At 39.9% G+C, this 25,749-nt stretch overlaps 1 protein-coding gene across 3 annotated transcripts in view; it reads left to right on the forward strand.

The window, feature by feature from the left end:
- The first annotated feature begins 278 nt into the window (after positions 1 to 278).
- The window catches only part of Fam172a (family with sequence similarity 172 member A), a 440,570-nt gene continuing 415,099 nt past the window's right edge, over positions 279 to 25,749 (forward strand). For all 3 annotated transcript variants that reach the window (XM_055604043.1, XM_055604046.1, XM_055604045.1), the window contains exon 1: positions 279 to 424. The gene's annotated coding sequence lies outside the window, so the exon portion shown is untranslated. The remainder of the gene's footprint in view (positions 425 to 25,749) is intronic.

Consider the following 25,749-nt stretch of genomic DNA (forward strand, 5'->3'; position numbering starts at 1 on the left):
GGTCTCTTGTCTCATTTTGAGTATTATGGGCGGGGGGAAGCCACATAAACCAAGAACGGGCATGAGGAATTCGCTTAAGGCCAGCCTCACAGGGTGTACTGAAGTTACTCTTCCAGACCAGGCTTTAGGATGGCCATGAGAAACAAGGCCAGGCTCCACACTTCTCCTAGACCCTCCAGCGCCTCAGGCTCAGACACGGAGGTTTGCCCCGCCCATTTCCGGGTTGCTGGAGCCGCGGCCGTCGCGTGCGTAATGACGTTAAGTCCCCCTGCAGACCCCGGAAGTGCAACTCCAACTTGGTGGGGGCGCGGATCCCGAGAGAGAAAGTCGGAGCGGCGACGAGGAGAGAGTTCGCCCTGCGAGCTGGTAGGCCACGCCTCCTCCTGTCTATACCCGTAGCCGAGCCGCCGCGGACGGAGCTCAGGTAGGAGGACAGCACTGCCAGCCTCCGCGCCCTCCGCGGGCCGAGACCCAGGAGGGGCCGGCCTGGCTGGGGCTCGGGCGGGAGGCTGGCCCCGGGTTCCCGACTGTCAGGCACGCAGCCTCTCCAGGCCACTTCTCTGACCTGTGTCCAAGACCTGGCGGAAGGCCTGCCTCCACCTGCCTTGTCCACTCTCCAGGCAGGAGGAGCACGTGTGTCCTGGGGTGGCTAGCTTTGTGTCAGAGCCCATGAGGCTCTGGTTGTCACCTTACTGTATTGCAGTTGTCTGCTTGAAGTTGTTTTTTATTTGTTCGTTTTTATACAAAAAGTGTTCGCCGCTAAAGCTTTGGCACACATTCGTCTCAATATTAATGTGTACTTATAAAATGTCTTCAAAACTTGTATCGTGTGAACGTTAGTAGGATGCTTACAGTCTCCTCTAAGTTACTTATATTTGAAAGCAGGCTTTTTTTTCTCCTTTATCACGTGCTTCTCGTTTTTCAAAGTGTTTATCTTTTGGGGCAAGTAACTTCTAAGTGTGTTTAGGCTGCATTTTAAAACAGTGTCCATTTTCTCCAAATCTTCAAAAAAAAAAAAAAATGAAGTTGTAGCAGGAAGGTTACGTGCTTTGGATCTGCTACTGCCTTGTTTTATTTGTTCTTAAATAGGTGCAGTGTGGTGATGTGCTAAAGGTTCATGGTTTTGCTTTTGCTTTAAAGCACTGTCAAAAGTATTCTGTTTGTCATTATTCTCAGATACCCTTATTCATTCTGAAACCGAGTCAGGAACTCTTTCAGGAGCTAAATTTGGGTTTCATTGTCAGTGCTGGAATGGGGTGTACTGTAAAACTTTTCTACTTTTGCACTAGGAGTCTGATCCCTTTAACCATCCTAGGGATGAGAATTGAAGGGCTGGCTGGAATGGTTTTTGGCTTCTACTACAGCATCATTTCTAAATGGAAGAACAGTATCCAGACGAAGAGGAAATTAGAATTTAGAAAGCCTGTGCGCATCAATCTATTCATTCATCTAGCTGTATAGGCTACCCACCTTCAGTATGTGTCCTATGTCCAGAGAAGATAGTAGTGGACAAAACAGATAAGTCCTGTGCTGCTGTTGCTTTTATTCTAGTGGGTGGAGAGCAATCCATAGCAAATGCATGAAAAAACAAAAACAAAAACACTGAGAAGGCTCGTGAGAAAAATGAAGCAAGTTGAGAGTGCTGTGGGAGGGAAGATGGACAGGCTCAGTCCTCTTTGCTAAAGAGGTTGTTGAGCAGAGATTCAGTGAGGGACTGGTCTCTGCAGTTATGGGGCATGGTTTATGTGAATTCAGAGTCTCTGAGGTAGAAATACATTTGTTATCACTTGGAATAATAAAGGTACAGGGATTAAGAGTTTAGAGAATGAATATTCAGTGGTTTGTTATATTTATAGAGATCATATTTATTCACACCAACTTAGCTTTGTGAGGAGTATCTAGGGTCAGTACACAGTAAAGATATGTCCATGCTCTTTATTGAGAAATAACTAATTACCAACATTTAGTCAGTTAATATAATGAGTGTGGCCCTTTGCTTTTGATAGATTGGGTTTGCCCAGTAGTGGTAATATTTAATGAATACTTCTTTCTTCTGTACCAAGCTTACTTTTTATTTACTTTATCATTATAGTAAAATGCATGTAGCATAAAATATTTTAATAATTTCAATATTTTGATAATTTATTTTTCCTAGTGAAGCTCCATACCTGTTAAACACTAGCTCCTCATTGCCAAATACCCTTAGCCCCTAGCAACAAAGGAGTTTCTCTCTTTGTCTATGACTCTGACCCCTGTGGACATAGCATATGAGTGCACTTATACAGCATTTGTCCTTTTGTTTCTGGCTTATTTAACTTAGGATAATGTCCTCAAGTTTCAACTCTTTTATTGCATATATCAGAAAGTCCTTACTTTAAAAGCTGAATATAAGCCATGTGTGGTGGCATACGCCTGCAATCCCAGCACTCTGGGAGGCAGAGTCAGGTGGATCTCTGAGTTCAAGGCCAGCTTGGTCAACAAAGTGAGTTCAGGACAGCTAAGGCTACCCAGAGAAGCCCTGTTTCAGAACAACAAACAATCAGACAAAAACCAAACCAAACCAAAACAAAACAAAAAATAAACAACCCCCCCCAAATCCCTCCAGCCTTTCCCCAAGAACCCAAAAGCTGAAAATAATACTCAGAGTATAAATGTATCCCTTTTTACTGATTTATCTGTGGACACTTGGGTTACTTTTACTTTTTGGTTACTGCAAATGCTGCTGCTGTGCATGTAAACATGTTTGATTTACTTTAATTTCTTCTGGTTATATATCCTTAAATGAAACTGTTTGATTGCATGGTAATTTGGAATAGTTTATATCTTGAATGTTCATATCTTAATGTTTGGTCCATAGAGAAATGCTGGGGAAAAAGAAGGAGTTTTTTCCATGACTGAGGGCTTGACCTTAAAGAGGATAGTGGGACTTTAGCCCCTCCTCCTCCCTTTGCTTCTGCTTCTTGACTAAGAAGTGAGCAGTTTGCCCTGCCGGGTGCTCCTTTCTGCTTCCACTGTAACGGGTGCTCCCTGCCACAGGTACAACAGCAATAGGGGCAACAAAAAAATGAACGGAAACCCCTAAAATTGTGAGCTCAAGTAAATCTTTTCTCTTTATATGTTGATTACCTTAATATTTGTTATAGTAACAGCTGGCTAACATGTAATTCTGTTTGTAAGTTTTTAAAGAATTGCCATACTGTTTACCACAGTGACTACCCGATTTTTATTTCCCATCAGCAGTGCACAGGGTTCTAATTTCTCCATAGTGTTGTGATTATTTCTCTACATCCACATGAAACCATTAAAAATAATTGCTGTACTCATAACTATATATCTATATGCAATATGTCTATATACTATCTGTAGTTTTGATCCACAGTCCTATGATAATTGGTATGTTAAATATTTTTTTCCTGTGCCCTTTGGCCACTGATGTATCTTCTTTGTAGTTTTTGAAATTGTCTTTGTAGTCAACGCTGGCTTCAAACTCATGATTCTTCTGCCACAGCCACATACATACTGAAATCATAGACTTGTAGGTGTGGCAACCAGTCCCAGCATTTTTGGGGTATCTGTGATACTAGGGATTGAACTAGGATGTTATACATGCTAGACAAGTGCTGTAGCACTGAGCTATGTCTCAAGCTTGTTTAAGATCTGATTTTAATAAAACTTTTTGGGATTTATTTGTGAAATTTGTAAATATAGGGTTGCCTTTTAAGATGACAAATATGATGTGTTTTCTTTCCTTTTAATTCCAAAGTTCTATAGTAGTAAAAATCCTCAGATGACTGTAGGCTAGGTATCTACAATCACCCCATGCTTAGAAATTAAACAAAAACAAAGCTGTTAAGTCCATTTTGCATAATGAACAAAACTTTCAGTATCAGATTATGATTAAAACAGGTCAGAGAAACCAAAGATCTCCTTGCTTCCTTTGTTGTTTTATTCTTTAATTGAAAGGAGAAGGCATATCGATTGGCTGGCTGTACCTGTGAAGCAGACCTCCTTTGTTTGACAGCTCAGAAGAGAAGGAAACAGAAGGCAAAGTGATGAAGAGTAAAGATAGGTTGGATAGCAACAAAGCAGTGTGATGTGACTAGAAAGACAGTGACAAAGAAGATCAGTAATAATAATAGACAGTGAGCCCCATGACTGACAGCTCAGAGGACCCAACAGCCAAGTAATGAGAATACTATAGATCCACAGATTGGAAGGGGATGTGGAAGAGGGTGAGAGTGCAAATCCCCAATCACTTCTCAGCATGTGGTTCAGAAGCAAAACACTTGGCTCTCAGTAATTCAGGGAGACTTGCTATATCAAGTAATATGTTTCCTTTTTTTTTTTTGTTTTTGTTTTTTTTTTGAGATAGAGTTTTTCCTGTACCTTGACTGTCCTAGACTCCTTTTGTAGACCAGGCTGGCCTTAAGCTCAAAGTGATTTGCCTACCTCTGCTTGCCTGAGTGCTGGGATTAAAGGCATGTGCCAGCACACACGTCTATATATTTCAATTTATGTGGTTCAGTAGCCATTCTTTGGGAGGCGTGAGCTATGTATGGCCCTGCAGAATATGCTAAGTTATTAAGACTATACAATGTATGATTTCTGTTCTTATGAGGGAGATTTAGCTACTGCAGTTTTTTTTTTTTTTTTTTTCCTTTAGACAAGTCTCTCATTATGTAACTATGGCTGGCCTGGAAGCTTTGTAGACCAGGCTGTACTCAAACTATACCTGCCTCTGCCTCCCCAAATCTGGGATTAAAGGCATGAACTACCATGTTAGCCATTAAAATATTTTTACATATAATGTTTAATATTAAAAGAAGTAGAATGCCTGAATGCCCACTAGGTTATAGGAACATTTTTTTTTTATATCAGACTTTTCATATACAAACATCATTTATTAAAAAAATAATTTGCAGACATAAATTTTTAAATTCTTACAGTTATAAAGTTCATTTAAGTCAACCATTTTTTTCTGTAGTTTAAATAATGAATGAAATTATGCTATAATTTTTCTTATTATTTTTGGCTACCTGAAATTTATTGCTTTGCTACATGAGGTGACAGATGATTGATTTGCTTAAGGCGTGGAAGGTAAATTACAAACAAATTAGAGATAGCAGCACTGCATTGCTTTCTCTATGTTGTTGTTCCCTCCTTTTTGGAAGCACTTTGATCTGCAATGTATGTAATAAATTTTGTTTCAGAGAAAATATTACTGTCAGCACAGATCACCAGAGCAACAGCATTTATTGTATGTACACCTCTTCGTAACAGGTTTTATATTTTGCTTAAGTACAGTGTTGAGTCATCATAAATGTAGTTTTGATTTACTCAGAGTTTATAGGGATGATAACAAGACTCAGCTTGTGGTTGTGGCCTTGGAAATCTCTTTAATAGTGTTTAAAAACCATGATCACAACCAGCATATAACAGTATAACTGCAAACCATTGTGGGAGATAAGTAGCATTCCTATCCTCTTCCAATCACATTGCCATCATAATCGATCAGTTATAAGAAAGCAGCAAGAGAGATACTATATATGGCTCAACAATCAAGAGAGCGAGGCATGCAGACTCCCTTCTTCTGTATAACAAAGCTTAGCTATATTTACCTTGTATAGAAGCTGGGATTGTGGCCACAATTATAATCCCAAATGAGATCATTTAAAAGTGATAAAAGATTGATTGGCTGGTAGTCAGAAGCCATGTTGCTTTCAATAACTTCATTTTTCTTGATATCACTTATTTTTATACTGAGGAAAATTTCTCAATACTAACTTCAATTTGGAAATTACGTTAACCCATTTGGTTTACCTCTGATGTAATTGCGATGCTTTTTTCTTAAATGGTCATATCCAGAAAGCTGTGGAATTTACAAACGATGAGACCAGGCAGATTGAAGACATTCAGATAGAAAAGAAATGATTGGCTGAACAGGGCTCAGGCTTGTCTCAAAAGAGAATAGGCCAGACTGATGACCAGAGCTTCATCTCTGGAACCCATGGAGAGAACTGACTCCCCAGAATTGTTCTCTGAACACCATATTTGCGCCTTAGCACATGTGTTCCTATGCACGCACATATGTACACACAGAGTTCTTTCTTTGAACAGTGATTAGCTGCCTGCCTAAAGCTCTCCTAGAACTGCTTTGTAGTTCAGGCTAGGACTGGAGGCGTGCCTGTTATTGTATTTTCTTTTAATTCATATTATTTGTTCATTCATTCATTTGTTCATTCCCTTTGTTTTTTTGAGACCTGGTTTCTCTGTCCTGGACTCACTTTGGAGGCAGGCTGGCTTTGAACTCATAGAGACCCACCTGCCTCTGCCTGCCAGAGTTCTGAGATCACAGACATGTGTCACGGCACACAGCTATATTTTTACTGTTGAGGCAAGGTGGCTCAGCCTAGCCTCTTTGAACTCACTGCGTAGCTGAGGATGAGTGCGACTTCTGACCCTCCTGCTTCTACCTCTGTGGTGTTATGCAGTGCTGGCCACACCCAGAGTTTCTTGATTATCAGGCAAGCTATCTACCAACTGAGCTATATACCCAGTTATATTTTTTCTTTTTTATTTATTCTTCTCTCATGTATGATGTCCTGACCACAGTTTCCCCTTCCTCTTCTCCTATGAGTCCCATCTCCCACCTTGTCTTTACCTGTACATCCACTTCTCTGTTTCTCTTCAGAAAAGGGTAGGCAACCTGGGAAAGGGACAGCAACCTGGCAGATCAAGTTACAGTAAGACTAGGCATGTCCCCTTATATTAAGGCAGGACATGGCAACTTAATAGGAGGAAAGGGGTCCCAAAATCAGGCAAAAGAGTTAGAGACAGCCCTTTCTCCCACTGTTAGGAGTGCCACAAGGACACCCATACCATTATTGCCCGTACCCATTGTCTGTCTGTCTGTCTGTCTATCTATCTATCTATCTATCTATCTATCTATCTATCTATCTATCTATCTGAGACAGTGTTTCTCTGTGTAGCCTTGGCTCTCCTGAACTCTCTTTGTAGATCAGGCTGGCCTCAACTTCACAGTGATATGCCTGCCTCTGCCGCCTGGAGTGCTGGGACCAAAGGTTTGCACCACGATGCCTGGCTCCATTGTATTTTAGAGAATATAATTTATCTGATCTTACAGGTTCGCAGATACCAAGATTTTTTTTAAAGGACAAACGTACCTCACATCTCACCCATATCTGATTTAGATGTTTTTAGCTGTAACTTTGGACATTAAATTGATTTTGAAATAGGTTAAGACTTACTGGTGCAGTAGAATGACATGAGTGTGTTTTGCGTGTGATAAGGATGTGCTTTGGAGGAAGCCAGGAGTAGAATTCTGTGGATTCAATTTTGTCCTCTCAGCCAATATGCTGAAGCTCCAATCCCCAATAATGTATTTGGAAATGGTTAATTGAGGGTATAAGAGTGTGGCCCTGATTCCACAGGGTTAGTGCCATTTTAAGAACAGATTACATAGTCCTTCTCTCCAGCAAGAATGTTGTCTGCAAGCAGGAAGAGAGCCTCTTAGCACAGACTGATCTTGTTGGACAGTCTTCTGGTGCACAGCAATCCTCAGCCCTGCAATACATGAGAAATTCACTGTTAAACTAAACTAGTGTCTGTGTTTTTTTGTTATAGCAGTCCAAGCATGCTAAAGTACTAATAATGATCTCTCTGTGTGTGTGTGTGAACCTGTAATTAGATTTTATATAGTCTAAAAGGATCATCTGAAATTATTCAAACACTTGAAACAAGAAATAGATGAGAAAGGCTTTAGTGAAGACTTGTAGATTGTATATCATCTAAAGTGACTGAGTACATAAGTGGATATTAGATATATAATATAGGATAAATATACTAAAATCTATAGTCCTAAAGAAGGTAAACAACAAGGAGGACCCTAGGGAAGAGGCTGAATCCTCACTCAGAAGGGCAAACAGGATAGACATCAGAAATAGAAGACAAGGAACAGGACAGGAGCCTTCTGCAGGGGCCCTCTGAAAGACTACCCATTGGGGTATCGAAGGAGGTACTGGAATTCATAGCCAAACTTTGGGCAGAGTACAGGGAATCTTAGGAAAGAAGGGGGAGATAGAAAGACCCGGAGGGGACAGGAACTCTATAAGGAGAGCAACAGAGCCAAAAAAAACAAAAAACAAAAAAACAAAAAAACCAACAAAAAACCTGGACCCAGGGGGGTCCTGCAGAAACACATACTCTAGCCAAGGACCATGCATGGAGAGGACCTAGATCCCCTGCTCAGAGGAAGCCCATATGCTGCTCAGTTTCCAAGAGGGTTCCCTAGTAAGGGGAGCAGAGGGTGTGTCTGACATGAGCTCAGTGGTGAGCTCTTTGTTCACCTCCCCCTTGTGGGGGCAGCCTTGCCAGGCCAAAGAGGAAAACAATGCAGCCAGTCCTGATGATACCTGATAGGCTAGGGTCAGATAGAAGGGGAAGAGGTCCTTCCCTATCAATGGACTAGGGAAGGGGCCTGGGGGGAGAAGAAGGAGGGTGGGTGGGACTGGGAGGAGACGAGGGAGGGGCCTACACCCAGGATACAAAGTGAATAAATTGTAATTAATTAATCAATCAATTAATTAATTAATTAATTAAAAGTAAAGTGACTGAAGAAACAAAGGTGTCTGAAGTAGAAAGAAGAAAAGAAGATACAGTAACAGTGTATCTGTGCTGTGCACCTGGAATATCCAATGCAGTTTCTCCCCTACATTTGAAAATAATTTAATTGAGGATATTTATATTACAAGATTTATCACATATGTAAAACACTATGCCATTTAGAACGTTTTAATTGTATTCTTTTAGAATTTTAATTTTCATTTTATTTTTGTGTTGGGTAAGTATTTTATGCTGTATGTGGACAGGTACTCACAGAGGCCAGAAGAGGGTATTGGAGCCCCTGGAATTAGAGGCAGTTGTAAGTACCTGGCATAGGTGCTGGAAACTGAACTCAGGCTCTCCGGAAGAGAAGCAAATGATCTTAAACATTGAGCTATCTGTCTAGCTTTAGAATATCTTTTAAATAAGGATTTGCCCTTTACCTGATGCACTGAGGTGTTTTTAGGACTTGATAGGTAACAGGTGTCAGTTAGATACAACAAGCAAAGGAATATTTAATAGAATTTAAATTAGGTGTGTGTGTGTCTGTTTGTCTTGCTATTGCTATTGCTATTTTCTGGGCATGGGTTCTGTTAGACATTTAGGACATGCCAGTATTTTAGTAACTAAGTAATAATAGAACTACTAATATGACTCATTTATTTATGACTCTTCATATAGAGTAACATTGGAAGTATATAAAAGGAACAAGAAGAGGTGTGTCAGAACCACAGAAATATAAAGATAAACAGTAATCATGCTGAAATTTGAATGATATGGGAATCAAAACGTTGAATGCTATGAGCATCGGGGAGTTGGCAGTAAATTCAGGAAGTGAGAACCTGTGTCCATAATCTCACACAGTCTCAACAGCAGGGAACATGACCAACAGGAACACATGATGTTAAGAAGCTAGGGAATAAAGATACATGGACCTAGACATATAACATTGTTAATCCAAAATCCTGAATTAAAAACTAGTGTATATACATGACATGCAAAAAGGATCAGATTTTTGGGACACTTTATGGTTTTGGTTTGAGTTAGATACACTTATTCTATAAAGTCTGTGAAAATACTCCTCAAATCTGAGGAGTTGTAAACTCTGAAAAAGTCTGGTTCCAAGAATTTTGGATCAAGCCTTTTCCTCCTGTGATGACATATCAAGAATGTCTGAATGTTCACATGCTATAGTAAGATACAGCATGAGCTGTAAATGAAGGAATTTATAGGACACATATAAGTAGATAGATAACAAAGGCCTAACGCCGGGAAATAATATTACCTTTTAAAAATTATTTTATGCTAAGTACGTTGAAGAAATATTCTTTCCTTCTGTCAGCAAAACAGAATCATGTTCAGTTTTTCTAGGTTAGTTTTAGAAAATACTTCTGAGCTTATTCTACTTCTAGCAAAATTATTAATTTGTTGGATCACTGAAGTTTAATTTTTCATCACGTGTCTAATTTTTCTAAATGTTGCTCAGCTCTCTCTCTCTCTCTAGGAAAACACAGAGCTAGGTGTGGCAGATGCGGGCCCAGCTTCTCCGGAGAATGAGGCAAGAGAATCACAAGTTTGAAGCCAGGCTTAGCAATGTTGTGAGACTGTCTCAAAGAGAGAGTTTTAAAAATGGAAGTGGATGCAGCTTGGTGGTAGAGCATTTTCTTAATATGTGTGTTGTGTGTCCCTGGTATTAATTGATGGTACCACAACAAACAAAAGCTTATGTAAGACAGAGCTTAAAAGTTGAGGGACCTTAGGATATCAAATTTACATTTTATAAATTGTTTTCTGTGTAATTTAAGTAAAAATCAATGAATTCGATCTGAAAATAAAGACGTTGCTGTTTCACGAGGCTTTCATTCTACATGTCAGTCCTGGGACAGGTTGTATCGCTGGGCTGAACCATGTGTTCCTATTGGTCATGTTCTCTGCTGTTGAGACTGTGTGAGATTATGGACACAGGTTCTCACTTCCTGAATTTACTGCCAACTCCCCGATGCTCTATATAGCATTCAACATTTTGATTCCCATATTATTCAAATTTCAGCATGATTACTGTTTATCTTTATGTTTCTGTGGTTCTGACACACCTCTTCTTGTTCCTTTTATATACTTCCAGAGTTTGCAGTTTGGTCCTGGGTGCAGACTCTGCCCTAGACTCTGTCATCTGTCCTCCAGTGTCTCCCTTTTCCTCTTGTCTATACTTTGAATTCTGGTCTGAACTCTAGGGTTTGTTCTAGAACCAACAAAACTGATTGGCTGTGAGGGCCTTTTATTCTAGCATCAGAACACTCTACAAATTGGTTTCCTACTTTTGCCGGGTTATTGAGTACTTTATTTTATAAATGGTCAGTATATTAAGCCACTTTGTACTGATGTATCTGACAGGTGGCTTTGGTCAGAGTACTATTTAAAACCAGGAAATCATCCTTTTGAGACGGAGTGAAGGCAAGGCAATGCTTTAATTTTTATGTGCATTATGAATACTATAAGAACTGCTAAGAAATTGGATATTTCAGGTTTATTATTGAAAATAAACTGTTTAAACCAAGCTTATTTATTCTGAATATTTTCCTTAACAAGAAACTTGTGTAATTATTTTTATCAAAACAAGCATATGTGTTTATGTTTTTAACTCTTTTAATTAAAAATGTAAGTTTTCTTACTCCCATTTTCATTCTGTTTCTTCTTAAAATGAATAAGATTTTCAGCTAGGTCAAGTCATTACTGAAAAATACCAAATTTTATACTAATTTTTATTGTTTGTTTTGAAATCCAAAGGATGTTCAAGATAACATTTCTGTTTTAGCAAATTTAAAGGAGCCTCCTTCCTTGCATGGGACATAAATTACCGTTGAATTGGAAATCACTAGGCAATTCAGTGCTGATGAGAACTAATGAATCTGGAAGCCTAAGTGACATTCACTAGTTCATTAAGGATTTAAATATATGTTGCCTATTGCTGTATAATAAATTACCCCCAAATTTAGCAGCTTAAAGCAAAAGCCTTTGTCATGTCACACAGTGTCCCAGTGTCAGAAATTTAGGAACCTTTTTAGCTGGGAAGCTCTGAATTAAAACCTCTGATGAGATGAAGATATCATCCAGGGCTTTGCTTGTATACAATTTGGGTCTGAAGGATCTACTCCAGGCTCACACACGTGGCTGTTGGCAGGAAGCCTCATTCAACATGTAGTTCGAATAGTGCTGGTCACAACATGGCTTTTCCACCCCTTGTTAAATGAGAAAGAGAAGAAGGGGAGAGGAGGAGTGGGGAGGAGAGGAGAGGGGAGGAGAAAAGCGAGGTATTGGTGGATGTGGGGAGGGGATACCCCATATGAACATGGTGAACTTTTGTAATGTAAATCAAAGTCATTACTCTGTTGTTGGTTTCCCAAGCCGGCTCTTATTGGTGGTGGAGGTTATGACTCTTAGGCTTTAGTTAGATCTCATTGGGGGACATTGTGGAGGATACCACGCCCTCAATGGCTCATGTCCTTCCTATATGCAGAGGCTGCCCACCACTTCCCAAGCCCCTATTCATCTCATCTGAAGGGTCAAATAAGTCAAATCCTGGTGTGAATGAGGCCGATTGGAGTTGGTTCCTTAAGTACAACTTTTTGATTATAATTCTGTCTCTCTCTGTCTTTGTCTCTCTCTCTCTCTGTGTGGTTGCACGTTTCTGTGTGTACTTGCCACACTATGTGGGTATCAGTGGAGGGAGGTTTGAGGACAACTTGTGGGAATCTTTTCTCTTTCCCCCATATGGGTCCCAAGGCTTAAACTCAGGTTATAGTGATGGTGGCAGGCATTTTTACCTACTGAGCAGTTTGCCAGCCCATGTGTTTGGATTTTAGTTCGTAAAGTTACTGAGTGGTAACATGCAAAGGCCAACATATGAGAAGAGTGTAATGTTGCCCACAATTCCTCCAAGAAATGAAAGGAATGGTTCCCCATTCATGGTTACAAGAGAAACATCAGGCTTTGGCCTTCAGGCAGATGCAGGGGTAAAATGTTGAGAATAATATCTGCTATTGGGTAGCCTCTGGCAAGGCAGGGCGGGACAGTCTAAACTGCTCAAGAGTCTTAAGTTTGAATAATTCTGGTGGGCTTTGAACTGTAGGAATGATCTCTAGCTAACAATATCTCATCCTGAGATGATTGAAGGCTGGAGAAGCATCAGCTTGGCATGTGCGAATTAGTTAAGGATGTAGTTGGCTGACTGAAGCTATAGTTTACTGTTGGTTAATTTTAAACCTTGTGAATAATTTCTGTTGTTTCCAATTTTAACCTTTTATGCTGTGTGTGTGTGTGTGTATGTCTAAGTTTAAGTGTGTATAAGAGACTAGGCATTTGTAGGTTAGTAACGCTGCTTCCTGTTAGTATTTTGGGGCATCCAAAGTTCCTTTCATTAATTATATTTTCTCTTTTAAGTATCAAAAAATCGGGTTAATTCTGTTAAGATAAGTTGCTTTATATAGAAGTTACATGCAAGTAATTTATTGAGATAAATCATCTGTATGTGGGGCTTTTGCCAAGACTAAAGAGGAACCATGAACTTAAGAAGAGGCCAAGCAGTTCTGTTGCAGGTATGTATGGTGTATGTTTTCAAGTTTGCTGTGTGTGGGTATGCATGTCTGTGCAGGTGCATGCACATGTGCATGTAGAGCTCAGAGGCAGCTGTCTTATTTGAAGCCAGAGCTCACTGACACAGCTAGTTTGGTGAGTCAGCCTTGCTCTGGCAATCCCCTGCCTCTGCTTTTTGAGTATTGGGATTACAGGCAGGCTGCCATCCTGACTAGCATTTTCATGGCTGCTTGAGATCCAAGCTCCAGTCCTTTTGTGTGCATGGCCAGAGCTTTGCTCACTGAGCCGTCTTCCTAACTCTTGGGCCTTGTCTTTGAAGGGATGACTCTCATTCCTGAGTGTTGCACACACATGACCTAGTCACTTATTAATGTCAACACATTTAGGGCTATATTTCAGTACATGAATTGGCGGGACCTACCTGAGGCCTTTTATCTGACTATTATAAGCTACATCTTTGTTGTTTTTTAGTGTAAAGAAATGTGTGTATATATGTATATAGGTACATTCACGTGTGAGTGTGGTTCATTTTTTGCCTTGGCAACTACATGTGTCAATATACACATGTGGAGGAGGTCAGAAGGGAACTTTCAGAAATCGGTTCTTGTTTTCCATGTTTTGAGACAGGTGTTTTTTGTTTTTTTTTTAGCTCTGGCTATCCTGGAATTCTCTCTATAGACCAGGGTGCTCTTGCACTCAGAGATCTGCCTGCCTCTGCCTCTTCAGTGCTGGGTCAAAAGGAATGCACACTGCATACTCCCTGCTAGCTGGTCCTGCCTCTGGGCAATTTTCCTGTCTTGACCTCCTACCCAATGGTAAGCAGTGGCAGATAAGGGCTACCATATCTGACTCTTTCAGTTGGTTTTCAGGATAGAACGTAGCCCATCAGTCATTTTAGCTGTTGAGCATCTCTGCCCTCCTCCCACAGGTTTTAGAGTTATAGTCTCAGTCTCAGCTTTGGTTCAGGTGTTTTTGGTGATGTCTAAGATTTGAACTCCTTAAATGATATTTATTAATTTTAGTTCAATTTCTTTTATGGAGAAAACTTTTAGTACATTTTATTTAGTAAATACTTTTAGGTCACATCAAATTTAAGCGGAAAATACAGATAACTCTCATTTTTCTAGTCTCTTTGTACATACACAGTGCCCCCTTTGTCAGCATTCTTTGCCTCACCCATCTAGGCATACAATCTCCTACCAATAAAATGTGCCTGCACCAAGTGGCACATTTGTCCCAATCAGTGTGCCTGTACTGGCACACCATTACCATGTTTATAGTAAATATTGGTGTACACTCTCATATTGTGCATTCTGAGGTTTTTAAAATAAAAAATTGAGACAATTACGTCATTTCTCCCATCCCTTTCCTCCTTCCAGACCCTCCCATATGCTCCCCCTTCTCTCCGTCAGTGTATGGCCTACTTTTTCACTAACTGCTATTGCATGAATATAAGTATTTGCATATATGTGTATATTCCTCTATAACCTGTTGAGTCCATATAGTGTTACTTGTATGCGTGGTTCAGGGCTGACTGTTTAGCACTGGACAACCAATTAATGTTACTTCTCGCCTCAGCTTTCCTCAGTTGGCTGTAGCGTTGAGGCCTCATGGTCTGCCCTACTACCCTTGCTTACTTTAGCATGTTCATCAGTATCTTTTCTGTTTAGCTGAGTATTGAGCAGTTATAGTGATGAGACTCTATGGGAGTATCTTCTGATATTATGATGAGATACAGTAACCTTATTGTAAAGTCCCTGATCCGCTGGTCCTTACAATCTTTCCACACACTCTTTCACAGTGTTCCTTCAGCCTCAGATGCAGGGGTTATTTTGTAGATGTTTCCACTGGGTCTGGGCTCTACAACTCAGCATTTTGATTGGTTATGATTTTCTGTAGCAGTCTCCATCTGCTGTAAAGAGAACTTTCCTTGATGAGGGGTGAAGACTACAATTTTCTGCGGGTATAAGAACAGATGTTTCCCTTACTGTGGGAAACCAATTGGTTACTGAGCTACCAGGGGCTACATCCCAGCAAAGGTTCTAGGTTATATCCACACATGGTCCTTGGTGGAGTGTCAGTCTCAGAAAAGACCTCTGTGACCAGATATATTTGGTTCTTGTGGAGCTCCTGTCCTTTCCACATCATGCTAATTCTCCCTTCTTTCATGATTCCCTGCACTCTGCCGAAGGTTTGGTTATGAGTCTTAGTATCTGCTTTGATACACTGCTAGGTAGAGTCTTTCAGAGGCCCTCTGCAGTAGGCTCCTGTCCTGTTACTTGTTTTCTCCTACGTCCAATGCACATCCCATTTGTCTTTCTAAGTGAGGATTGATCATCTTACCCCGGGTCCTCTTTCTTGTTTATCTTCTTTAGGTGTATAGATTTCATTATGTTTGTCATATCTTATAGGTCTATATAAGTGAGTATATACCGTGTGTCTTTCTGCTCCTGGGATTCCTCACTCAGAATGATCTTTTCTAGATCTCACCATTTGCCTGCAATTTTCATGATTTCCTCGTTTTTGATTGCTGAGTAGTATTCCATTGTGTAAAAATACCACAATTTCTGTATCCATTGATGGACGTCTGGGTTGTTTCCAGGTTCTGGCTATTACAAATAAAGCTGCTACAAACATGGTTGAGCAAATGTCCTTGTTGTGTACTTGAGCGAATTTTGGATATATGCCTAGCAGTGATATAGCTGGGTCTTGAGGAAGTGCTATTCCTAATTGTCTGAGAAAGCGCCAGTTGACTTCCAAAGTGGTTATACAAGTTTACATTCCCACCAGCAATGGAGGAGGGTTTACCTTTCTCTAAAACCTCTCCAGCATGTGTTGTTACTTGAGTTTTTGGTTTTAGCCATTTTAGGAACTCTATGGCAGGCTCTTTGACCTCCCCACCCCCCGAGGGAGGAGCAGTCCTGCTAGGCCACAGAGGAGGACTTTGCAGCCAGCCCTGAAGATACCTGATAAAACAGGGCTAGACGAAAGGAGAGGAGGTCCTCCCCAATCTGTGGACTTGGAAAGGGGCAGGGAGGAGCTGAGGGAGGGAGGGTGGGATTGGGAGGGAATGAGGGAGCAGGATATAGCTGGGATACAGAGTTAATAAAATGTAACTAATAATAAAAATTAAAAAAAAATAAAAAAGAAAAGTTACTGAATTGATAAAAAAAAAAAAAGAACAGATGTTTACAGATTGTTAGGGATTATGCTGGCTTAGCAAATTAGTGGTTGTAGTTTCTCCCTAGTATTGGTTTTTTGGGTTAGTTGGTCTTTGGCTCTTGCAGGAAGCACAGTCAGCCCAGTTAAGAAAAGTTTATTAAACTACTTATGTAATTTATACACAGTTATATGTATTATAGGCAATTTAAAGGTAAATACTTAACAGGTATGATTTCTGTGTCTTGTGCGATATTTTTATTGTTATTTTCCCCACCACCCTTCTTCTCCTGTATTTAGTGCCCTCTTCAATAAGTACCCTTTTCTCACTTTTCCTGTCAGATCCCTTGTATCCTGCTACTCCCCCTTACATACTTCCACCTTCTCCTGTATTTACCTCTAAAGGTTTTGATCAAAGTATGATAGTCATCTGTCATCACAGCATCATTCAGAATAGTGTAAACGTTATTGTTTCCTATTAGTTCATCTGTTTCTCCCTCCAGTTGTTGGCAGTCATTTCTCTATTTTATGTTGTCATAGTCTGCATTTTCTAGAATATCATTCAGTTGAAATCATTACAGTGTATAGCTTTTATAGATTTGTTTCTTTCTCTGGACAGTAAGCTTCCTTCTATATCTTTTCAAGGCTTGGTAGATTTTGGAATCCATTTTTTGTTAAGGTGTCAGATAGTAGCCCAGGTAAATGATAAACGTAGTTAGAAATTCATGTGCTCATAGTTGTAGAGTTTGATAAAGTTCTGGTAAAAAGCCTTACTACTGCATCAGAATGTGTCAGATGGGCAGAAGTATGCACAGAACATAGAGAACTTAGCATGCTTGCTGTTACTAACTCCTGTGTTAACCAATTCATGAGGCTCTCTTTAAAGTCCCACTTCTGAAAAACTGTTGAATAGTAAATTTCTGTTTTTCTTTTTTCCTTTATTGAAAATAGATTCGTTTCTCATACAATATTCTGATTATAGTGTCCCCTCCCCTCCAGAGCCAATCTCTTTATATGTCTCATTAGAAAAGAAATGGCTTCTAAGTGATAACAACTAATCACAACAATATAAAATATAATATGATGAAGCAAAAAACCAAAAACAAAACTATTGTATTGAAGTTGGATATGGCAACTCAAAAGGATGAAAAGTGTCTTAAGAACAGGTACGAGAAGAGACCCACTCATTTTCACAGTCAGGAGTTTCATAAACACACTAATCTAAAAGCTTTAATATGTGCACAGAAGACCTGATGCAGACCCCTGAGGGCCCTCTGGTTGCTGATTTGGTCTCAGTGAGCTCGTATGTGCCTTGCTTTGTTGCCTCAGAAAGCCTTGTTTTCCTGCTGTCCTCTATACCTTTTGGCGCTTATGGTCTTTCCACCTCCTCTTCTTTGAGGTTCCCTGAGCTCAGAAAGGAGGAATTTGATGCAGACCTCCAATTTAGATTCTCTCTCAGCGTAATGTCTGGCTGTGACTCTTTGCATCTGTTCCTATCTGCTGCCAGAGGAAGCCTCTCTAATGATAAGTGGATAAGGAACTGATCTTAAGTATAGCAGAATATTGTTAGAAATAATTTTGTTGATTTTTTTTTTTTTTTTTTTTTGACTGGTAGTATATGGTTTTACCCTAGGTCCCTGGGCCATCTAGTCTCTGGTTCTTTGTTACAGAAGCAATGTCAAGTATAGGTACCTTCTCATGGACTGGGCCTTAGGTCAAATCAGACTTTGGTAGGCTACTCCACAGGGATCTGTGCCACAGTTGCCATGCCATATTTTGTAGTCAGGACAGAATGTAGATCAAAGATTTTGTGGCAGAGTTGGTGTCCATGTTTCTTTTTAATGAGTCTGTAAAGTACCTCGCTGCACCAAAGAGGCAAGAAGGTAGGGTTGAGGGCTCCACGTAGGCAACAGCTCGACATCCTCATGTTCAGTGAGGTGTGTGGTGTTGGTCTCGACAATAAGGCCCCGCTGTCAGTTTGAGTAGAGCGACATAGTGTCTTTGTATCAAGGTGGGTCATTTGGGGATTTCCATAGGACCCACTGGCCAACTGTTAGGGTCCAGAAATTGCTGAAAGAACGACCTCAGACTCGAGTAGCATGCAAACAACAAAGGGCATTTAGTCTACAGAAGACCAGCATGCTGGGGCCACCATCTTTGTAACATGGCAGTGGCCTCGAGGGCAGTTGAAGACCCCTTTTAAAGCCAGAGAGGGAATTCCTGCTCTGGCTATCTAATCTCAGTTGGGATTGGCTGGTGCCTATGGAGCTGCATGACTCTGGTCAGAGCTTGGCCCATGCCCGTGAAGGCAATGTGTGACTCTGATCAGGGCTTAGAGGCTCATACCAGCAGCTAAGCAACCTTATCTCCCTAGGCCAGTTGTGCTGGCTGAGCCAGTTTCTATGGTTTTTCATGCAACTCAAGTTTCTTTTTCTGAGGATTAGGAAAACTCAGGCCTGTTCTGTCTCAGCAAGAAAATGAATATTTAGCCAGGCCCTCCTATAACAACTCAGTTGAATGCAACCCAGTCCCACCACTGAAAGCCTTGCCTGGATACAAGAGATTACCAGTTAAGACTACGTACTTTCCGTTACTAGGGGTCCACATTAAGACCACTTTCATTGATTCCAGTAAGTTTTTACTGTATTAGGTTTCCACACATCCTGTAAATGCCTCCCCTCAGTTCTAGCTATTTCTCCCCACACTGTACCAAGTCTTCCTCTACACCAGGTCACCTGCTCCCTTACCTACTTGACCCCAGTGGGCCTATAAAATCTATTCTGTTTTCTCTCCCCGAAGGAGATCCCAGAGTCCACTTCCCCTTCCAGTTCTTTCCAGTATACATAACCTCTCTGTCTACAGATTATGACTTGGTTATCATTTACTTAAAAGCTCATCTTCCCTCGTAAATGAATACATACCATATTTATCATTCTGTGTTTAGGTTGCCTCACTCAGGATGATTTTTTTAAATTTTATTTTATTATTATTATTATTATTAGTTACATTTTATTAACTCTGTATCCCATCTGTATCCTGCTCCCTTATTCCCTCCCAATCCCACCCTTCCTCCCTCAGCGCCTCCCTGCCCCTTTCCAAGTCCACGGATTGGGGAGGACCTCCTCCCCTTTCGTCTGGCCCTGTTTTATCAGGTATCTTCAGGGCTGGCTGCAAAGTCCTCCTCTGTGGCCTAGCAGGACTGCTCCTTCCTTGGGGGTTGGGGAGGTCAAAGAGCCTGCCATTGAGTTCTTGTCAGAAATAATCCCTGTTCCCTTTACTACGGGAAACCAATTGGTTACTGAGCTGCCACGGGCTTCATTCGAGCAGAGGTCCTAGGTTATATCCATACATGGTCCTTGGTTGGAGAAACAGTTTCAGAAAAAATATATCTGTGCACAGATATATTTGGTCCTTATGGGGCTCCTATTCTAATTCCATCCATTCGCCTGCAAATTTCATGATACCATTTTTTTTTTTTAAAGCTGAGTAATACTCTATTGTTTAAATGTACAACAGTTAAATTATCTATTCTTCAATTGAGGGACATCTAAGTTGTTTTCAGATTCTGGCTATTATGAATAAAGCCACAATGAACATATTTGAGCAAGCGTTCTTGTGATTGGATGGAGTGTCTTTTGGGTATATGCCAAAGAGGTAAAACCAGGTCTTGAGGTAGATTGATTCATTTGTATATTTTCAAAGGCAGATTTTGTTTCTTTTGCTTATGAAGACATGGTGTGACAGTACTAATTAAAGAAAAAACAGACCCATAAATGAAAGTTAATATTTTCAGAAGTATATATATTTAAAATGCTTTATTATAAGGTGTACAGTTTTAAATTTTTTACTCAAATTTTAAGAAGTATTTACCATTTGTCTATTTTAGTAGCTATTAGAAGCTTCTGAGGTAATATATTTTTGCTGAAAATATCTCTTCTCTCAATTGAAGCAAGAAATCTGTTGTATTTCACTAACAGTAATTTAGTCATATATGGATACTATGAAGCTTTCTTAATATCTGACTATTTTCTTTTTAATTGTGTCTACTAGAGTTTATTCCTAGAAGGTTCCCTAGACTTTTGACCAGATAGATGACTTGCAATATTATCCTTATGAAAAAAAAAAAAAAAACTTTCAAAAAAATAATTATAAAAGGCAATGATACTGTTCTTTTTATGTTAATGTTTTTCTATCTTTAAGAAATATATTGTTATGCTAGGCCTGTATACAGTGATACCATATTTACATAGTGTATGTGAGGTCATAGTTCATACACTAGCAGCACACACACACACACACACACACACACGCACGCACACACTGTATATAATGTATCTATATACATACACATTTATACACACATATAGTTATATATAGTTGATAGTGAAAAATATATTTAATCATATTCAGTGTGTTATATGGGAATTATATTCCAATAAATAAGTTAAATTTTCATATGTAATGTTTATACATAAAAATATAATTAACCTTCATTCACTATATGTGCTGGATAGTTTTATGTGAACTTGATAAAGGCTAGAGTCATCTGAGAGGAAAGAACCTCAATTAAAATTCTTCTGGAATATAGAATTACAGAGAAACACTTAAAGAAATGTTCAACGTCCTTAGTCATCAGGGAGATGCAAATCAAAATGACCCTGAGATTTCACCTTACAACCATCAGAATGGCTAAGATCAAAAACTCAAGTGACAATACATGCTGGAGAGGATGTGGAGAATTGGGAACCCTTCTCCATTGCTGGTGGGAATGTAAACTTGTACAACCACTTTGGAAATCAATCTGGCACTTTCTCAGACAATTAGGCATAGTGCTTCCTCAAGATCCATCTATACCATTCCTAGGCATATATCCAAAATATGCTCAAGTACACAACAAGGACATTTGTTCAACCATGTTTGTAGCAGCTTTATTTGTAATAGCCAGAACCTAGTAACAACCCAGATGTCCCTCAATGGAGGAATGGATACAGAAATTGTGGTACATTTACACAATGGAATACTACTCAGCAATTAAAAACAAGGAAATCATGAAATCTACAGGCAAATGGTAGGAACTAGAAAAGATTATCCTGAGTGAGGTATCCCAGAAGCAGAAAGACACACAGGGTATATACTCACTTATAAGTGGATACTAGACATATAATATAGGATAAACCTACAGAAATCTGTACACCTAAAGAAGCTGAGCTACAAAGAGTACCCTGGGTAAGGGGATCAATTCTCACTGTGAAAGGCAAACAGGATGGACATTGGAAGAAGGAGAAAACAGGAAACAGGACAGGAGCCTACCACAGAGGGCCTCTGAAAGACTCTACCTAGCAGTGTATCAAAGCAGATGCTGAGACTCATAACCAAACCTTGGGCAGAGTGCAGGGAATCTCAGGAAAGAAGGGGGAGATGGAAAGACCTGGAGAGGACAGGAGCTCCACAAGGAGAGCAACAGATCCAAAATATCTGGGCACAAGTGTCTTTTCTGAGACTGGTACTCCAACCAAGGACCATTCATGGATATAACCTAGATCTCCTGCTCAGATGTAGCCCATGGCAGCTGAGTATCCAAGTGGGTTCCCTAGTAAGGGACATAGGGACCGTCTCTGACATGAACTCAGTGGCTGGCTCTTTGACCGCCTCCCCCTGATGGGGGAGCAGCTTGCCAGGTCACAGAGAAGTACAATGTAGCCAGTTCTGATGAAACCTAATAAGCTAGGGTCAGATGGAAGGAAAGGAGGACTTTCCCTATCAGTGGACTTGGAGGGGGCATAGGAGGAGATGAGGGAGGAAATTGGGAGGGGGGTGAGGGAAAAGGGCTACAGCTGGGATACAAAGTAAATAAATTGTAATTAATATAAATATAAATATCAAAAAAATGCCTCTGTAAGATCTGGGTTACAGGCAAGGCTATAAGACATTTTTAAAATAGTGCTTGATGGGATAGGGCCCAATTTATTGTGGGTGGGGCCATCCCTGGACCTGTGGTTCTGGACTCTATAAGAAAGCAGGCTGAGGAAGCCATGAGGAACAAGCTAGTAAGCAGCATCCCTCCATGACCTCTGCATCAGCTCCTGTCTCCTGTCTCCCTGTCCTGTTTGAGTTCCTCATTTCCTCCAGTGACGAACAGCAAAATAAACCCATTCCTCAACTTTTTGTTTTTTGACATGGCGTTTTGTGTCTGCAATAGAAAACCTAATTAAGACACCACCTTATTCAATACTGTTAATAATTTGTAATACTTATGTCCTTTGCCTACATTTTTAAAAGTTAAATTTTTTTTTACTATTTTTGACATTTTAATAAAGTTACACCGTTTATCCCTTCCCTTTCCTTCCTCTAAGTCCTCCCATATACCTCTTCTTGCTCTGTTTTAAATTTATGACCCATATTTCATTTTTTATTATGTAATGCAACCTTCTCAGTCTGTATAATGTTACTCGTATGTATGCTTTCAGGGTTGACCATTGGTATTAGATAACCAATTGCTCTTCCTTGGGGAAGACTGTTTCTTCTACTCTCAGCATTTTTATTTCTTAATTATGTTCCATTGCTCTGAACAGACACCATGACCAAGGCAACTCTTACAAAGGAAAACATTAATTGGGGATGGCTTTCAGTTTTGTAGATTTAGTTCCTTATCATCATGGTAGGAAGAGTGGCAGCGTGCAGGCAGACATGGTGCTGGAGAAGCTGAGAGAACTACATCTTGATCCACAGGTAGCAGAAGGAGACTGGAATTCCACACTTGGTGGAGCTTGAGCATAGGAAATCTCAAATTATGTTCCAACAGTGACACACTTCCTCCAACAAGGCTACACCTGATCCAACAAGGTCACACCCCCCAATAGTGCCACCCCTTACGGGCCAACCATTCAAACACATTAGTTTATATGGGTCAGACCTATTCAAACCACCACATCTTAGTTGCCTGTAGATCTTAGTGTAGATTGAGGCCCCTGAAGGCTTCTCCCATCCACTTTGGCATGTCTATTGCTGCTGTCCTTTTTCAGCTTGTGTTTAGGCAGTCATGTTGGTGAGATTTTTTTTTTTTTTTGAGTGTAGCTTATGATATTACTAGGAGACACGATTTCACAGCCATCTTCTTGATTTGTTTGCTCTTACAATCTTTTTGCTCCTTCTTCCACAATGTTCCCTAAGCATTATTATGGGAGTGTTTTGTAGATTTATCCATTGGGACTGGGCTCTGTCCTCTTAAACTCTGCATTTTGATCTTTATGTTTTTTGTTTGTTTGTTTTATTTTGTGTTTGTTCTTACATTTGTCAAACTTTAGTCTTTCTAGAGACAGATGCAGATACAGAATGTGGTGCAGAAAATGTGTGTTCATTATCAGCATTGGGACTAAGGTCTAGCATTGTTGTTGAGTGCTTATTAAACATATGTTAGACCCAGATTTGACTCTTAGAGTTCTAGCATTTGTGAAAGAAAGAAGGATTTTGGTTAGAGAGAGGAGGTTGTTTCTTTTGTGTTTTTAGAGACTGGGTTTCTCTGTGTAGCCCTGGAACTCACTTTGTAGACCAGGCTGGCCTTGAATTCAGAGATTCACCTGTTGTGCTTTCCAAGTGCTGGGATTAAAGATGTGTATCACTGTTTCCCAGTTGAGAAAAGTTTAATTTGCATGCAAAACTAATAAAACTTCTGCCAAGTTCTAGAACAAATGTTGCCTGTTAGATTTGTCTTGTATAAGAGCAAAATGGATAGGCCTCTTATTGTCATTGGCTCAGTCACCAAATGAGGGGAAAGAAAGGTTTGATGTTGATTGAGGAATGCTTTGTACCTGAGGTAGACTCTTGAACAGTAGATGGTAAGAGACTCTTGTCTGGCTGTACACTGGCTTCTGTGCAGTGGATTCTTCTTAAGATACTATTTGATAATTCATATAGTGAATGCCAAGTTCATTTCATGGTTTTCAATGTAAGTTGAAGCTCAAGTTCTACACTTTTAGCAGAGTTGCCTGTGAACATGCTTTTGGGGTTAAAATATGTGATGTGGGCTCTTTGGCTGTGTTAGTATTGCTATTTAATGACATTGCCTGTTTTACAATCTGAGCATCATTTCTGCTTGTTCAATGTAGAATGAAGTTATATATGTTTGTATTATTACTTGTACTTTATTGTTTACATTTAGCATTCCTCCATGTTTTTTTGCTTCACTTTCTGCTCCTGCCATAATTTCTTGTCCCATCTTCCCTTGGTAATCGATTGGATTTGTAAGATGAACTAAACCCTTTCCTTGCTAATTCAGTTTTGGTCAGTTTTTTTTATCACAAGAACAGAGAAGTAAACTAATACAAAGGTTTGTGTTAAAGTAGACTTTTATTCTCCTGTGGTAATTGTCGTCTTCTATACTTAACTGCCTCCGTCTGCTTAGCCCTAGGCCTAGTTTTGGAAGCTTCTAGCCTTTGCACAACCTAATCTGTGCTAATCTAGAATGTTTTCAGCCTCTGAGATTTACTGCTGAATAAATTCACCCTTTCTAGCACTTCCTGCACTCTGGATGGCTGGTTCAACTTGGCTGTTCTGGTTCAAATTCCTCTTACTGATTCATACCGGCTTCAGCCTCTGACTTTTTGCTCTGCTTGCCCTCAAACAAACTCTAGCAATCTGTTTTAATCTTCTGGCTCCTTCTCATTCTCTGGCTCATCTGTCTTAACCTGTGTCTAGCTTGTTCTCTCTACAAACTGTCTTTGTAAAACTCTTTTGGTAAAATTGTCCTCCCTCTCCTTCTCCCTCTCCCTTTCCCTTCCTGTCCCTCCTTCTCTCTCTCCTTCCCCCCTCTTTCTCCATCTCTCTCTCTCTCTCTCTCACACACTCTTAAGTCCTTTTTTTCTATTTCTTCTGGCAAGAGTTGGGCATATCCTATTCTGACTCATTCTGTTAAATCTTTCTCTGATTTTTCACTTTGTCTACCTTTCAATTAGATGTCACTTTCAAACGTGGGTGCTTCCTTCTACAAACTAACTTTACTTTTACTGTTTGCTATTAAAGGTGTGTACTAAGGTTGTGTCTATATTCCAGCCAGAGGGATGAAAGGTGTGTGCTAAGGTGTGTCTGTATTCTAGCCAGAGTAGCCATGTTCCTGGATTAATATCCCTGTTTGGAATTACTGTCAAATTTAGTCTGCATTTTGTTATGATTATCTTCATTACAATCTTAGAAATTCAAGTCAACATAGAGCTGCTTATTGTGGTGTTTTTATTTTGTTTGCGGTGTGCATGTAAGTGATATATATTATCTTCTTGTTTGTACAGTGAATCACGATTAATATCCTTGAATTCTGAGCACAAGTTGTTGGGAACTGCTTTCTTTCTTTCTTTCTTTCTTTCTTTCTTTCTTTCTTTCTTTCTT

Source organism: Psammomys obesus, unplaced genomic scaffold, assembly GCF_907164565.1.
Source record: "Psammomys obesus unplaced genomic scaffold, mPsaObe1.curated_primary_1811, whole genome shotgun sequence".
NCBI classification, from domain to species: domain Eukaryota; kingdom Metazoa; phylum Chordata; class Mammalia; order Rodentia; family Muridae; genus Psammomys; species Psammomys obesus.